The 16,391-nt window shown below is 34.8% G+C and overlaps 1 protein-coding gene across 1 annotated transcript in view; it reads left to right on the top strand.

Annotated features, from left to right (window-relative positions):
- The first annotated feature begins 10,692 nt into the window (after positions 1-10,692).
- LOC131436024 (uncharacterized) overlaps positions 10,693-16,391 on the top strand; it is a 156,253-nt gene continuing 150,554 nt past the window's right edge. Inside the window, exon 1 of the mRNA XM_058604445.1 lies at positions 10,693-11,617. The gene's annotated coding sequence lies outside the window, so the exon portion shown is untranslated. The remainder of the gene's footprint in view (positions 11,618-16,391) is intronic.

Below are 16,391 nucleotides of genomic sequence, written 5' to 3'. Positions count from 1 at the left end.
AAATTCGACTCAAGGCTCGCGAATCGATTTCACTGCGATATACTGATAAGCTGTGATAAGTCGTACCAGTCGATATCAACCGTCACCGTAGTCGCATTTCCTACGTTGTGATTTTATGAAAGAATCCGCATTGACGGCTTGGCAATTTAGATAAAGAATGTGGCAAAGGCGAAACGGAGTTATCTGTATACGAATAGTTCACCTGAAGTGATTAAGCTTGCAGTATTTGTGTAAGTTTGATAAAATCAGACCTTTCCTTAACAGTCGATGTTTTATTATCAATAAGAGAAACCAATATCTGGTCTTGAACGTCATTATCGTCATCAAGATTCCCGATTTTGAAGAATCTTAGAATTAAAGGAAAAATTACTAGTGTTAGTATTTCGACTCATTTGAAAGCTACTTTTGCGCCATTGATCATGTTCGAAGATCAAATAGCTGTCGCTTGTAGTTCGACAGATGTAATGGTATAAGTGACGTACCCGACAAAATATGTTGTATTTTCCGCTCATTTTTCTTAGAGATGGTTGATTCGATTTTAACAAACTTAGGTTCGTTTGAAAGGTACTATTCGGTCATTGATCACGCTCGAAGATCAAATGGCTGTGATTTCTGGCTCCGGAGACATAATGGTATTAGTGACGTAACAGACTAAACACGCTTTTTCCCTCAGCTCAATTTTCTTGTGATCGCTGAACCGATTTCAAAAATGTAATGCTCGTTTGGAAACTACTATACTATCATTAAACAGGTTTGAAGTTCAGATGGCTGTCACTTACTGTTCCGGCGGTATAATGCCATAAGTAACATAAAAGCTAAAACCCAATATCGCTCAATTTTCTTGGATATGGATTAACCGATATCAATAATGTTGGGCTCGTTCGAGACTAAAATTGGGCTGTGGGTCGATTTCGAAGATCATATGGTTGACATTCCAAGTCACGGAGGTATAATCAAAAATACTAAAGTTCGAAGGCGTTGCTAACACGAAGACTAATTTCACTTCAATCACAGATAATAGATGTAAAAATTCAGTATTCAAAGAGCGTGATAAGAACTAACTGATCTTTTGAAAAATGATCAATAATGTCGTATTCACTTGAAATCGATACTAACCTACCCGACCCGAATTACTGTTCAATCCATACAAGAATAGCTGTAAGCAAGGTATATAAGGTGGACATGTAAATGCTCATAGGTACTTCCGGTTGATCTTGCATGTTCTGTTCATGTTCAAGTGGCGTACCGAGGAAATTTGACGCCCGGGGCAAAATAAGAGGTTTGCCGCCTCCATCGCAAAAAAATTACGAACTCCATCTCCGGAAAGAAAGCTTGGGCAAACCGGCATGACGCCATTTCCTAAAAATATCGGCGGCGGAGGCGGTGCGATTCGGCGTAATCAGTTATAAACATATAATATATATTTTTCGTATACTATATGTAATTGATATAAAATACGTATACGTATATGTAATTGACATAAAATGGATTTTGCGCTCAAATTCATTCAGATATCGGAAATAATACCAAATTAACACCCAATATCACTGAGAATACTATAAAATTCTTTTCATACAAATATACAAATCTGATTAGAAAACAGTTTTATCAAAAGCCTGAGTTACAGTTATTAGAAATGTATTCCTCACCTAATAAGTAAGTAATCTGGAATTTTTGTAGACAGGCATTGTTATACTATGCGTAATGTGTATTTTACTCATACCATGTGGTATAATTTTCCAATATTCTACCAAACATCAGTCTATTTTAATACAAACTTTCTATTACATAACGACATTTAATTATATGTTTTAGAGGCGAACCAGCTTATGGGCACAATGACGCCAGAATGAAATGTAGAGGCGCTGCTTGTTTAAAGATGATCCTTTCAGTAAGAGCTGTCAAATCGGCAGGAAAAAATTTAATTACTTCACATTTTTTAATGATTTTTCCTAAAAACAGGTAAGTTCATTTGAAAAAATCATAGCAGAAGTAGAAGAAAATGTTTTTAATGTGTATTGATAACGTTGATATTAATTTATTGTGCGAAAACTAACTTTTATTTAGAATGGAGCATTAACCTTCAGTACCATTTTTCAAATGCCCAGAAGTAATAAATAAAGTATCCAAAATAAATGGTACACGATCGCTATACATTCTAGTACTCGAGAAATCAACGTTACACTGCTTTCTGTTAAAAAAAACGTTGATCCGAAAAAACTAACCTTACCCAATTTCACACATTTCTGAAGATTTTCCATGTTTAATTATAGTTTACACAAAAAGTAGTAGTAATCACTTTGAAATCAATTTTCTTCTATTCCGAGTTTACTTTTATTGCTGATATCTATTTGTACGAAAAAAATGTCTAAAATCACTGCTGCCGATATGAAATTTTTCGGAAGAACCCTCTTTTTCTTGGTTCCATTTTTCATTTGCAGGTGTCGCTACCGGTAATTCAGTTTAGCGATAATGTGCCAATAGCTCAAAACCTTTTAAATAAAGACAAAAAATTGACTTTGAACAGACCCTGTCAACTTGGAACGAAATCAATCCTCAGTTCAGCAACGCCATCGCACGACATCACATTCAACATATCATGTCAACTGTATGGGCTTTTTTTTATTCAATTATATAATATTTTAAGGCACACTGCTTAAGCTCTAAGATGCCGAGGGCTTTTTCTAATTTTAATTAACAAATAACTTAAAACTAGGATAGTATATTTAGATAATGTAATAACTTTGGCAGATCCAGCCTTTAGCTGGCGATCGGCACCGGCCGGCGTATTGAATGTAACACGTTGGTAAGTATCTATTTTGGCCGCTTTTTTCTGTCCGTGTGGGTTCGCGGGGAACAACCCCAGGCTACGAATACCAGGCGGATGGCTCGTATTCTTTTCATAGACTACAGCGGCCGTCCGTGGGTAATGATGATGATGTTACGGAAGAAAATGAAAAAAAAATATAGAAAAGTAAATATTACGGAGAACAGAGTGACTAAGAACGACGAAGATCTGATTAGTTGACATCGAGATGGTGAAAAACGTGGGAGGGGTAAGCAGAAAATTTAGTGACAGCAGAAAGATCTTGTTAGTTCCAATGAAGATGGTGGACAGACGAGGGATGGGGAGATTCGGGCGGATGTTAGTGTCGAACCTGTGGGCGAAGTTTATTCTTAGCATCAGTCGAGGAGCCCAACTGTATGGGCTGCTATTTTGGCGCGCAAGAATTTGACATTTCTCTCCCCTCCTTCTATGTACTAGATTGGATGCGGACTCGCCTGAGGGCGCCATGCTCGCAAAAAATGACGTTGCCAATGATTTGTTCTGGAAATATGAGAGCTGGATATATTGTTAATATGATGTCTTTGCTTTGAATCAATTGAAATGGCATTGACTTCGGTTGACGTCGGTAGTACCGATTTTCAGAATAAGTAGGCGGAAAATGCTTTAGTGATTAATTTTCAATGAATTTTCATGAAAACTGTAAACAATTTTCCACATTGATAAAATCATTTTTTCGGCTAATCATCTTTTTCTTAAATTGGCGGCGTGTCGAAATTATCGGCGGCGGCGGCGTGTCGCGGCGGTGCACAGGTCTATTATTTATTAGAATAATTAGAATGTGGGCAGAAGCTCATAGTTCAAAATATAATGAAGATTATTTTTTCTATGTTCTTTAATCATATGCAATCACATGGGATTTAAGAATATGACGGATTAGTCAACATCCGGAAGTATTTTTGTGGAAAAAATTGAGAAATGAGACGATGAGGGAGTATTTTTTGGGGCTTTTCCTAGAAATCATGATTTGCGTTGTCCACTGTATCTAAGCACAGACTTATCAGAAGTCAACATATCAAAGCACCATAGCTGTAGTAGATCTTTTCCTAGACTCCTACGTTACAGTATGAGATAAACAAAGATAAAGGCCCATAACTTCCAGAGTTTTATTCCGAAAGGCTTGAAAATTTAACAAAATATTCTTGAAATGTTTTACTATAAGAAACACTAAGAAAAAATAAATGATTTTTCAAAAGTGTTAGACCCTACCCACACCTTAAGTTTTATGATATACCTACGCAATGAACGAAGTTATTTTAAAATTATCGACTACACATTTTTGTTATTTTTAAACTAGAACTACAGTTTTACATTCAAGCAAATAGAAACCTCACGATAATAGAGATAGAAATCATCTCAATAATTTAATCGGTTTAATCTTACACTAATCTTAGCACTCATATTAGTTCCTTTTAATTTGTGAAACTTTGTCAAAAAAATTTTCATTTCTTACATTCACCAACTGAACGTCGGTTGTCTATGATTATTTAAAGTGTAATCTGTTGGTTTACTGATAAGAAAAATTGCAAGCGATTGGAGCTCACGTTTGTACGGTCTTCTGATGACTTGCCCCAGGTGTATCAATTGCTATACTAATTTTCGAATCAAACGTGACCCATCTATCATGTTTGTCTGATATGAATAAAACTCCAAACGATTCTGCCAATCAGTACATTAGACACAGACATTATTATCAGTTTTTATGAGAAACCCAACTATCATCTCCTGAAATATTACACCTGATTCCTTATAGTGGGATTATATAGGTAAAGAGTCACTATGACTCTATGACCAATGATAGCAGGGTCTGTTAGTCCAAGATAGAAAAGATTTTATTTACTGGCGATAACCAGAAGAGCCATAATCTTCATTCATTGAAAGTTGAACAAATTGTATCTTTGTTGATAAGGGCATCAATAATATTCGTTACAGCCTGCAATAGACTATATATCACTATAAGCGCTATTTGTTGACAAATGGGTGTGAAAATGCGACCTCAATTGTAAACACTTATGTCGTTATCGCTTGAGAAAACTGGAACTGACCCAGGGTAGTTTCATCAAACAATCACTTTTCACGAAACTGTGTTGGTTTCGTACTTAGGAACGGGGGTTTGAGCAAACCTGATATAAAAACCAGGTTCGAAACTGACTTGATTTTCAGTTCAACAATGTTAAAACTAGGTTTGAAACTAGCTTCAAACAAACGGTTTGACAACAATTAGGAGAAAACTGGGTTAGGTTTGGCATCAAGCGAAAGCGACATTATAAAAAAAATCGCGTAAATTTACTCCCCCTAAAGATGCACATAAAACACGCAAAAGCCAGCGATCGCAAAATAACTAGAATGTTAGGAATTTTTCTCAATTTTATTGGTTAAAATTTGGTACAACAAATCGATTGTTGCTTTTTTCTAGTTTGATTCGTCCTTCAATATATTGTGCTTGAGATCATAATAGTCACTACTTGCGATCACACATCGGCTGAGATCACCAAAAAGATGATGTATCCTCATAGGCATGCAAAAGAGACAAAAATCACAAGTCAGCGTCTGACGGCAAAGCAGAGAGTGAGGCTAGACTTGCGATGCGACGTGTAATTGATTGCTTCTAAAGCGCAATCTACTAGAAATGTATTGAAGCAGTGTTGCTAACTTTCTTTTATTAGGCAATTAAAATCTACATTTATAAAATGTAAGCAATTTTCTATCAAGCGTTGGTGAAAAATTGATCTAAAGTTGATAAACTTGATAAAAATTGATATTTCATCCAAAAAGTCAGGCTTTTGTTTTGCATTTGAGAATAAATTTTTGTCAAAAAATATTGAAACTCATTTGTGCAAGCTACTTTGATAAACTGGTTGCACTGCATATATGAATACACTCAGAAAAATAAGATAGTAACAGCTACCATATGGGAGGTTAGTTTAACCATACGAGTATAGTGGTTTTCAGCACACAATAAAATCAGATGATGGTAACAATATGCAAACTTACTTTTACTATGAATGGTTTTGGCTCTAGAATAGTAAAATTGAACTGTATATCGTATGAATAACTACAATTGAAATGTTTAGCATAACCGTGAAAGCATCTTATTTTAACATTGTACCTATTGTTTTAACTAGTGCCATGGTATTTTTGACATTTCACATCTGGTTCTTTCGAAACACGGAATTATGGTTAATTTGACAATGGTGAAAATCATTCGAACATGCAAGAATGTTCAAAAGTTATATTTATTGAAATTTAGGTGCAAAAATAACAAGAATACATTGAAACCTGCTTTATTTTTCTAATACATTTTTCACTGATTTAACATTATAAATGTAAGATTTTCTATAAAATTTTAAAAATTTTATAGTATTTCTGTTTATGAGCCATTTTTTTCAGCAATGAAACGAGCGACTTCTGGTAATTGAATTTGATTTTGAATATTCGTTGCCTTCAACTTTTCTATGATGATAAAATTACCTTCACTAGTTAGCGCAAGAGCTTGGTTTTTGAACGCTTGTAGACAATTTCTTGGGGAATAATACTGTTCCTATAAAAGCGTAAAAAACGTTATATAAAAATTACTAATAGAAGTATTTACACAGAAACTTAACGGAAAACTCAGCAAATTTTTCGAATATTATTTCCGAAGAAGCTTCTATATCCGCTAGAGATATTCAAGTGTCAGACGCTTTAATTGACAATTTGTATAGTCGCACTAAGAAAATACATAGTCGATTGAAAAACACTATACGACGATGTTCTTTCTAAATAAATTATGTTGATATGAACAATATGTATAGTGCTTTCAAACTGGACAATCTCTATCCAACTATATGTTTATTCATGGTAACATTATTATATTCTGAAGAAGAACTTACTCACATGGTAGTCATAACTATATCACTTCTCAACTTTATGGTGACCGAAAGCTCAATTTCACCTTACTTGTAATTGTCATTGGGTCTTTTTCGTTCTTATTTTAATGATTGTCAGAATTACCACGCCAGAAAAGTCATAAAGACAAATAGTATAGTCAAGTAGTAGATTTTTTATTCTAGTGCTTATTACAATACAGATGGTAAATAATCTGATATCATGGTCGTTTTTTTTTTTCAATAATATAATTTATTAAGGCACACTGCTTAAGCTCTAAGATGCCAAGGGCTTTTTCTAATTTTAATTAACAAATAACTTAAAACTAGGATAGTATATTAAGATAATGTAATGACTTTGGCAGATCCCGCCTTCAGCTGGCAATCGGCACCGGCCGGCGTACTGAATGTAACACGTTGGTAAGTATCTTGGTATTAGCCGCTTTTTTCTGTCCGTGTGGGTTCGCGGGGGACACCCCCAGGCTACGAATACCAGGCGGGTGGCCCATATTCATCTCATAGACTACAGCGGCCGTCCGTGGGCAATGATGATGATGTTACGGAGGAAAATGAAAAAAAAAATATACAGAGAAGTAAATATTACGGAGAACAGAGTAAAAAGGGGATATGGGAACAAAATGACTAAGAACGACAAAGATCTAATTAGTTGACATCGAGATGGTGAAAAAACGTGGGAGGGGGAAGCAGAAAATTTAGTGACAGTAGAAAGATCTTGTTAGTTCCAATGAAGATGGTGGACAGACGAGGGATGGGGAGATTCGGGCGGATGTTAGTGTCGAACCTGTGGGTGAAGTTTCTTCTTCGCATCAGTCGAGGAACAGGGGTAACTAACGCAGATTACACTTGTATATTAATGTGTTTAAGGAATTTATATATGAGTAACATATATGATATATCCCGACTCGCCAACACATCTCGAACCGGAACATCAGGTGGTCTACCTCGGGCCCTGAGGGAGTCCTTTAAAACAGACCTGGCGTCACAATACCCCACACATGACCATACGACATGCTCGATGTCCTGATAACCGTTGCCACAGGTGCAGAGACCGCTCTCCATGACCCCAATACGCCGAAGATGTGCGTTGAATGTGTAGTGATTAGACATGAGCCGAGACATAACACGAATGAAATCGCGACTCACGTTCATCCATCATGGTCGTTACTATTATTTGAGTGCATAGTTGAAATGACTATGATGAACAGGTTGAGGTTACTGTAATATTTTTCTGAGTGTACATAGATCTACACTGATAAACATTTGTACGATCCATTCATATGTAAATAGCACTTTAATTTAATATGCTTTTCTATTTCAATACATAACCAAAGCGATTTGTTTTAAGATTTCATGTGCAAATTCACTAAGGTGCAAGATTTGATTATTTTTCATTTAGCTTTGATGTCTTTTTCCTTTAGATGTGATGTGTTCTGCTATGGAATCGAACTACATGTGTTAAGCACTTCGTTTTCTAGTGGAAATGAGTACAGCACAAATGTATGTGTAAAACACTTGATTCGGTCAAGTGTGTTTCAATTGAAATCTATGTGGAAAACAATGTGACACTCATATGAAATTCATATAAAATCTAGAGGTAATGATATATCTTATCGTTTTGATGTGCATTTCAGATAAATGTGGTATGATTTCCACCAAATATCAACAGTTTTTACACTCATTTTATGAGTTAAGTGTAGATCTTCATGAATTTAATGTGTTCTACAAGTAGTGATAGTTCAAATGCTTTGCACATGATGCTAGCGTTCAAATTATTTTCAGTTTATGACATACGTACCAAATAAAATGTACGTAATACACAAATTCCCAGCACAAATTAACTTGGTTTACTTTTGATCCTTAATGGATTTGATTGTTTCCTAGAGAAGACCTGATGAGGATTTCCGTTTTATCTAATTGATCTACAAATGTACTCCTATTAGGCATAAATTTTCCTTAATACTTTATCCCAAATTTGCACCACTTTTTAGAAATGTGTAAATCATAAACTTCATTCATTTAGTTTATTAACTCATTTTGTAACAGTTGAAATATTATCCTCGTGTATAATGTAGTGTTGAGACAAAACAAGATATCACACCTTTTTTTTGAGAACGGCCAATAAGCCATCCATCAACATTCACTTTGAAGAGTAATTTCGAATTACTCGGCCTTCGCTGAGAGTAAGTTATAATAGTAAACGGCAGAGAAAAGTTTTCTCTTTCGTCTGGTGTTAAATTTAATACTCTATCTTTCATAGCTCGCTTGCAATTTGTGGAAGTTGACAAGTGGCTTATTGGCCGTTCTAAAAAAAAAAACGCGTGATATTTTGTCTATTTATCGATCTAATATTTATGAATTCAATAAACATGAGAACAATGAGTATAATATTCAAATTAAGGGCTGAGGACAGTATATTTAAGACGTGAGTTTTTTAATGTTTTCCCGTCTTAAATTCACCAGATGATGTCTTTGAAATTTAATTGAGAATATCATGTGAAATTTTCAGAATGATTCATTGAGTTTGCCGCAAGAGTTGTATTTTGGATTGGAGATCTGCTGAAATCGGCAACACTTCAAATGGCATACCACCACTTAAGTTCATCGTGTTCATCGAAGATCTCGACTTTTGAGGCTTATATAATAATTATTCCGCGAAGTCTAGATAATTTAGTTTAGATGCAGAATATAAATAAAATAATAAATAGTTTAGATGCGATTAATAAAATCGGACCAGCAAGGTTTTTAAACACACAGACGCAAATGGAATTGAGGGAGTCACATGGCCGATTCAAAACCTATACGCGACCCACTGTTCTCAGGCCTTAATCGTTTTCGCGTGAAGTAAAACCTAACCCAGTTTCGACCCCAACTACTGTCAAATATATATTGATTTAGATTTAGTTTAGGTTCCAAGCAAAACTATATAAATAATTAGTGTGATGCGTCACAGCATGTTTCTGGGCAGAAAAAATGGTGAATAATTTTATGTTCAACAGAATACTCTGAAGGATAAAAACAAGCATGTTGGCAGTTGGGTTGAAGCAATATAAAATACAATTTTAAAACGACTATAACAGCCGTAGTGAATTCATGTCCGATATTCAGCTAAAATTCTATACAATTATTATAAACAACTGCTATTATTTTTACCACAGTTTTTCATACAATAACCATATATGGAAACGGTACCCTCATTCATCTTAGCTCCAGTAGTCATCTCATTTACGAAAACTGTTGGTTAGAGTGAGATCTGCTGTCTCTGTTCGATAGATTTACTTTGAGAGTAAGATGAAAATAGGTACATTCGCTACGAGTTTTTGCGTGACTACAACAGTAGTAATGTACAATTTTCGAATTAGTTTTTACGTGGCATTTCTTCTGAGAGTCGAAGCAAATATATAGTTTCCGATTTTATTCCAATTCGGTGATTGAAAGTTGAGTAATCGGTCAAATAACATGTCGACTCTTTTTAAAGTGATAACTATTGGTACAACAGCCCTATACTACATTGGAACAACAAATCGTATCATCAGTGTACAACAACAGTTGAACAAAAAACCGTGTTTATCGTTGAATCAACAATATACCTTGACAAGTGCGATTACCACAACACAGAACATGTTTATATAATTCGAACCGTACCAGTCAGCAAACTGTCCCATATTTAGTACGATAATCAAATTTGAATAATTCAAAGTTTTTTAATAGAAAGTTCTGGCAGCACTACTCCGATGGCTGCGTTTTTTGTATATAATTAAAATGCAATATCCTTCACTACATTGAAAATAAATGTTTATACGCATACAGGTATAAATATATACTTTATTTGGCTGGCGCATAAGCAATTGGTGCTCTACCATACATCCTCACGAAATCCAAACCCATACACATGCCGCAACATTGCTCCCATTCATTTCAGCTGTGCAAGAAGTGACTGCGACTGTCCAAAATCGAACTGGTTCAGTCTTTTTCTAGAAGTACGAATGAAAAGTCGTTTATTCAAATAGATCCCGTGTTATTTGATTATTTGAATTTCTCATACCGTCCGATCGGTTCCAAAGTAAGCTCATTCGCAAGACCGTGTAGTTCGCATTGTAAAGGTCCTGGTTAGAGCGCCGTAGGTGCTCTAGAAGACCTTTAAATTTCAGCTAAAAAGTTGCACTTTTCTTCTGCTCATAGTGGAAGTCTCAGTCAAGTCAGCCATTGTTTGAAGTGGGCTCAGTTTTTTCACTTCCACCTTCCCATATATTGGCAAGGAGGCAGTGGCGGAGTGTTGGTGTTGGTTGACGTACGCATTATACGTGCCACATCAAGAGTGTACGACAGTGTGGTGGAGTAGTGTGACGGCAAGAGTGCGCAGCCAGTTTGAGGAAAATAGGTGGCTTTTGTTAACCCCTTGGTTGATACACCCAGGGAAATACGTGAGCATATTCGGTATTGATTGCTATATGAAGAGCAGTATTACGGAAAATATAAGGTGCAAGCAGTGAATAAACTAGTAGCAATTAAATAGAGTGATTCTCGTGTTTCGCTGGAAGAAGAATAGTGTTGACAAAGTTGTTATATGACTATTGCATTAGTGCCGTTTCCGATCAATTTCGAAGAAAAAGTTTATTTTTGAAAAAGAAATTCAAAGCACTTGTTACTATGTAGACGCAGAGCAGAAGCAGTTATGATTCAAATTTATGATTTTATTTGTTATTTGAGTTATTAAATCCCGTCGTTTGTGTGTTGAAAGAAAGTGTAAACGAAATAATGTGTAAAATATAAAACAGTGGAGTGTGAAAAATCAGCAATATATATTTCGAGAAGAGACATTTAACGCCCTGCAAGTTCGATTCCCCATGGCACCAACGCTGTGACAAGTGACATCAGTGATTTTCAGGTAGGTGCCCTCTCATGTCCTTTTAAAAAAACAAAAAAAACTCCTTTGTGCGGACTCTGAGCCTGGGAATACTGCGAATAGAGAACAAATCGTTGATTTTTTTTTGTAGAAGGTCAAACTGATGATGATCAATCAAAACCATCTGTTTGGTTGCATGTATTAGTGAACTATAGCACAACGCACTGAGCAGGGGTCGGTCGGGCCTTCGTGTTTGCGTTACAGTCTAACAATGTGCAAGGAGAAGTAAATATAATAAGGAAAGATGTTTATAGCACAAGTTTGGAAGCTGCTCGGTAGTTTTTGAGTTTTTTTTTCAGTAATACGCAGTCTTGTACTGATTACGCAATTGTTTTGTGCGGTTTAGGAATCTCTTTTTTATCCTAGCAGAAACTTGCCAATCGAATACTGTCCAGGGTCACTCAAAAAGCAAACTTTATTACAGTTATTTTTCATTCGAGATGCTTTTGTATCCAATTTTGAAAAAGCTGTAAACATAAGCAATTCGCAATATTAAGGCAGCCTTCAATTAAAAAAAAACAATTGAATACAGATTGTTATAGTTACATTTGAAAAATCTTTCGGCGATTGTTGAGTGAATAAGATAATCTGCATTCAATTTAAAATGAAAAAAATAAAATAAATCGTCCCTTGAACAAAAATAGTGTCCAGAGATACCAGGTAAAAAATTCTATTATCTTCAGGCAGGGTTGCGAAAGTCTGTGAATCAAAAAAAAAAGGTCTACGGCCTTTCATTTCTCAATAAACTATGGCACACAAAACTGGCTTGGCAAAAAAGCACACGAAAAACCCTGAATTAATCCACTTAGAGGTGAAATGCTACCTTTCTTATATTATTATTTATTTTCTCTTATAACAGCATAAATTCCCCGAAATACTAAAATTTCAAAAAGAGTTGTGATGATTTCTATTGCATAATACTACTCTATTTGAATTTACGTTAGTGAAAACCTCGTCTGCTTAATATTGTCGGTACTGCATTCGGTTCATTCAACCATACACTAATATGACCTACCATTTTTTTTACGATTCTTTGCTACGATTTCAATTTTGGAGAAAAAAAACGTACTGCTTGTCGGACCTGGGTAAAACTCTGCAAATCATTTGTGGGTCTATCAATGGTTTATTTGGTTCTAAAGAGTCTCGTGGCCGGCAAACTAGAGAAATTCACCAGGGTTTTAATCAGAATGCAAATTTCAATATTGTATGGTATCTTAAGACCTTTAAGTAGAATCTAAGATGGTGAAAATCGATTCAGTCATCTCTGAGAAAAGTGAGTGACAATTTTTATCACACACATAGACATTTGCTCAGTTCGTTGAGCTGAGTCGAATGGTATATGACATTCAGACCTCCGGGTCTCGGTTCAAAAGTGATGGTGTCTAAGAGGTTGTAGGAAATCAAATAGACTAAAACAAGTATATACCGAAACAAAACAAAAATGATCACTATTTCAAGGATGAAAGACTAACCGAAAATATGAAACATTAGGGATGGGAATCTATTTTTAGCAAAACATTTATAATATTTGAAGCCACCGGCCCATAGTCCACACCAAACAGTGACTTTTTCGGAATGCATTGGTAGCTCTTGCAATGCTTCTGGCTGGGGCAATTTTGCTTGTTGAAGCATCCATTCAACCAGAAATGAGCTTCGTCACTGAACACAATTTTACGATAAAAAAGTGAATCTTCCTCCAACAAGTTTGACAATGACAAAAGGCACGATTCACGCGAGATCTATCAAAAACAGTGTTGCCAAAAAGATACCAGCAAAAAAACACCCTTTATTCAACTGGCCTGACACTTGAAATTAATGCTTGTTAGTTTATACATTAATATTTGTTTTCAACTGAAAGATTGAATACGTTGTACTATCAGTATGGATTCAAATTTGATTGAATTCACCCTATTACCCAATTCAGACAGGACAAGCATCGAATACACCATAAATAAAAGGGAAACATCTGCTACATGTCAGGCACAGAGATATAAACGAGTTTCGTGTATTACCTAATTGAGTTACGTAGATCATTACCAACCAACTAGAAAAAATGATGGGATGTATAAAATGAAATAATTTTTCGTACAAAGCAAGCAAGCTCTCAGTGGAATGTGAGATTCCTTTTATGGGGCACCAGTTCTTTTTTCCCTTTTCATAAAGAAAGGCTTTACAATCACTGGGGAAACCAACTTTGAACGAAGTGTCATATACAATTCGAATCATTTCGTCTTTGCCTGTGTGTGCTCCCTTCTCTTAGATAGAGATGATCTGATATCAACGAACTCGCGGTCCTATAGAAAATTCCTGAATTTTATCCCGATTCGACTACCGGTTCCGGAATTACAGCGTGAACTGCGTGATTGGTGCAAAATAAAAAAGAAAGTACAAATCTGTGCACTACCTTTTGTGGCAGGTGACCCATTTTCACATTTTTTTCTAATGAAAACCAGTGGATCCCATCCGTTAAGAGACGAAAGTTTTGCAAATAGATGCGGATTCTCCAAAACTCGTTTACCAAATCTTCTAATCAACAGTCTTGTAGGTTAATGACCAAACAAACTCATTTTTGCAATACCGGGAGTACCGGAAGAAGTGATTAGTAACATATAAATGGAACTTTCTTCGGGAACGGTTGAGGAAGTTTCCACAAACTTAGATTTAAATAAAAGATATTATGCTACGAAATTAAAAAAAAATATTACTGCAATGGAATTAAAAATGCTCAACTATCACTAAACTAGTTCAACTAGTTTACTTGGATAGTTTTTTTTTTTTTTTTTTTTTTTTAATAACTATTTATTGGAATATGAGTTAAAATTAAATTATTAAGATTTAAATTGGGTGTTCAGCCACAAGTGGTGACTTTTCAGCCCTGTTATATATATATATATATATATATATATATATATATATATATATATATATATATATATATATATATATATATATATATATATATATATATATATATATATATATATATATATATATATATATATATATATATATATATATATATATATATATGATTTGGTTATTACCATGAAGACATCATTTGCTTCCGCAATTCTGAGATTTTTGTGTAGGGAAAATTCTAAACCTACTTGTATTGTGTAATGGGGAAAAGGAACTTATATACTAACTTACTAACTAATACAGAGAGCGAATCGATTCAATTGAAGATTGCATCGATTTTTGTCGGAATTTGCTTATAATATTATGTGACATTACATCTAATGGTTCTATATTTGTGAGTCTGTGTAACTCATTTGTACTAAACCAGGGAGGACGCTTCAGAATCATTTTCAGAATTTTATTCTGAATCCTTTGAAGCGTTTTCTTCCTGGTGGAACAACAGCTTGACCAAATTGGTACCGCATAAAGCATGGCTGGTCTGAAAATTTGTTTATAAATTAACAATTTGTTTTTTAGACAGAGCTTAGAATTTCTGTTTATAAGAGGATATAAACATTTAATATATTTATTACACTTTGCCTGGATTCCTTCAATGTGATCCTTGAAAGTGAGTTTTTTGTCATACGTTAAACCTAAGTATTTAGCTTGATCAGACCATGTCAATTCCAAGCCATTCAATTTGAGAATGTGATTATTGTTTGGTTTAAGAAAAGAAGCTCTTGGCTTGTGAGGAAAGATAATTAATTGCGTTTTTGCTGCATTTGGTTTAATTTTCCATTTTGACAGATAATCACTGAAAATATTTAAACTTCTTTGTAGGCGACTGCAGATCACTCTTAGATTTCTACCTGTGGCTAACAGACTTGTGTCGTCACAGAATAGCGATTTCTGACAACCAACGGGTAGATTTGGAAGATCAGAAGTGAAAATATTATACAAGATTGGAGCTACACTCGAACCCTGCGGAACACCGGCTCGTACGGGTAGCAATTCAGATTTACAATTCTGATAGCTAACCTGAAGAGTACGATCAGTTAAATAATTTTGAATCATTTTGATCAAATAAATAGGAAACTGGAAATCAGACATTTTTGCTATTAAACCTTTGTGCCAAACACTGTCGAATGCTTTTTCTATGTCTAGAAGAGCAACTCCAGTGGATAACCCAGAAGATTTATTTGATTTTATCATGTTCGTTACTCTGACAAGTTGATGAGTAGTTGAATGTTCATGACGAAATCCAAACTGCTCTGGTAAAAAAATTGAATTCTCATTTATATGAGTCATCATTCTTAACAAGATAATTTTTTCAAAAAGTTTACTGATAGAAGAAAGTAAGCTAATTGGGCGATAACTTGATGTTTCTGCTGGGTTTTTATCAGGTTTTAGGATAGGAATTACTTTAGCGTTTTTCCATCTTTTTGGGAAGTAAGCTAATGAAAAACACTTGTTGAAAATTTTAACCAGGAGTCTCAAGGCAACATCGGGAAGATTTTTAATAAGAATATTAAAAATTCCATCATTACCAGGAGCCTTCATGTTTTTAAGTTTTCTAATAATTGATTTAATTTCATCAAAATTCGTCTCAATAATGTCATCGTGTGATAACACTTGGGTTGAAATATGATCATATTTCAGTGAGACTTCATTTTCAATAGGACTCACAACGTTCAAATTAAAATTGTGGACACTCTCGAACTGCTGAGCAAGTTTTTGAGCTTTTTCGCCATTTGTAAGAAGTATTTGATTTCCTTCCTTGAGAGCAGGAATAGGTTTCTGAGGTTTCTTAAGAACCTTAGAAAGTTTCCAGAAAGGTTTAGAATATGGTTTAATTTGT

This window comes from Malaya genurostris, chromosome 3 (genome assembly GCF_030247185.1).
Source record: "Malaya genurostris strain Urasoe2022 chromosome 3, Malgen_1.1, whole genome shotgun sequence".
NCBI classification, from domain to species: Eukaryota; Metazoa; Arthropoda; class Insecta; order Diptera; family Culicidae; genus Malaya; species Malaya genurostris.
This window is presented reverse-complemented; position numbering and strand designations above follow the sequence as displayed.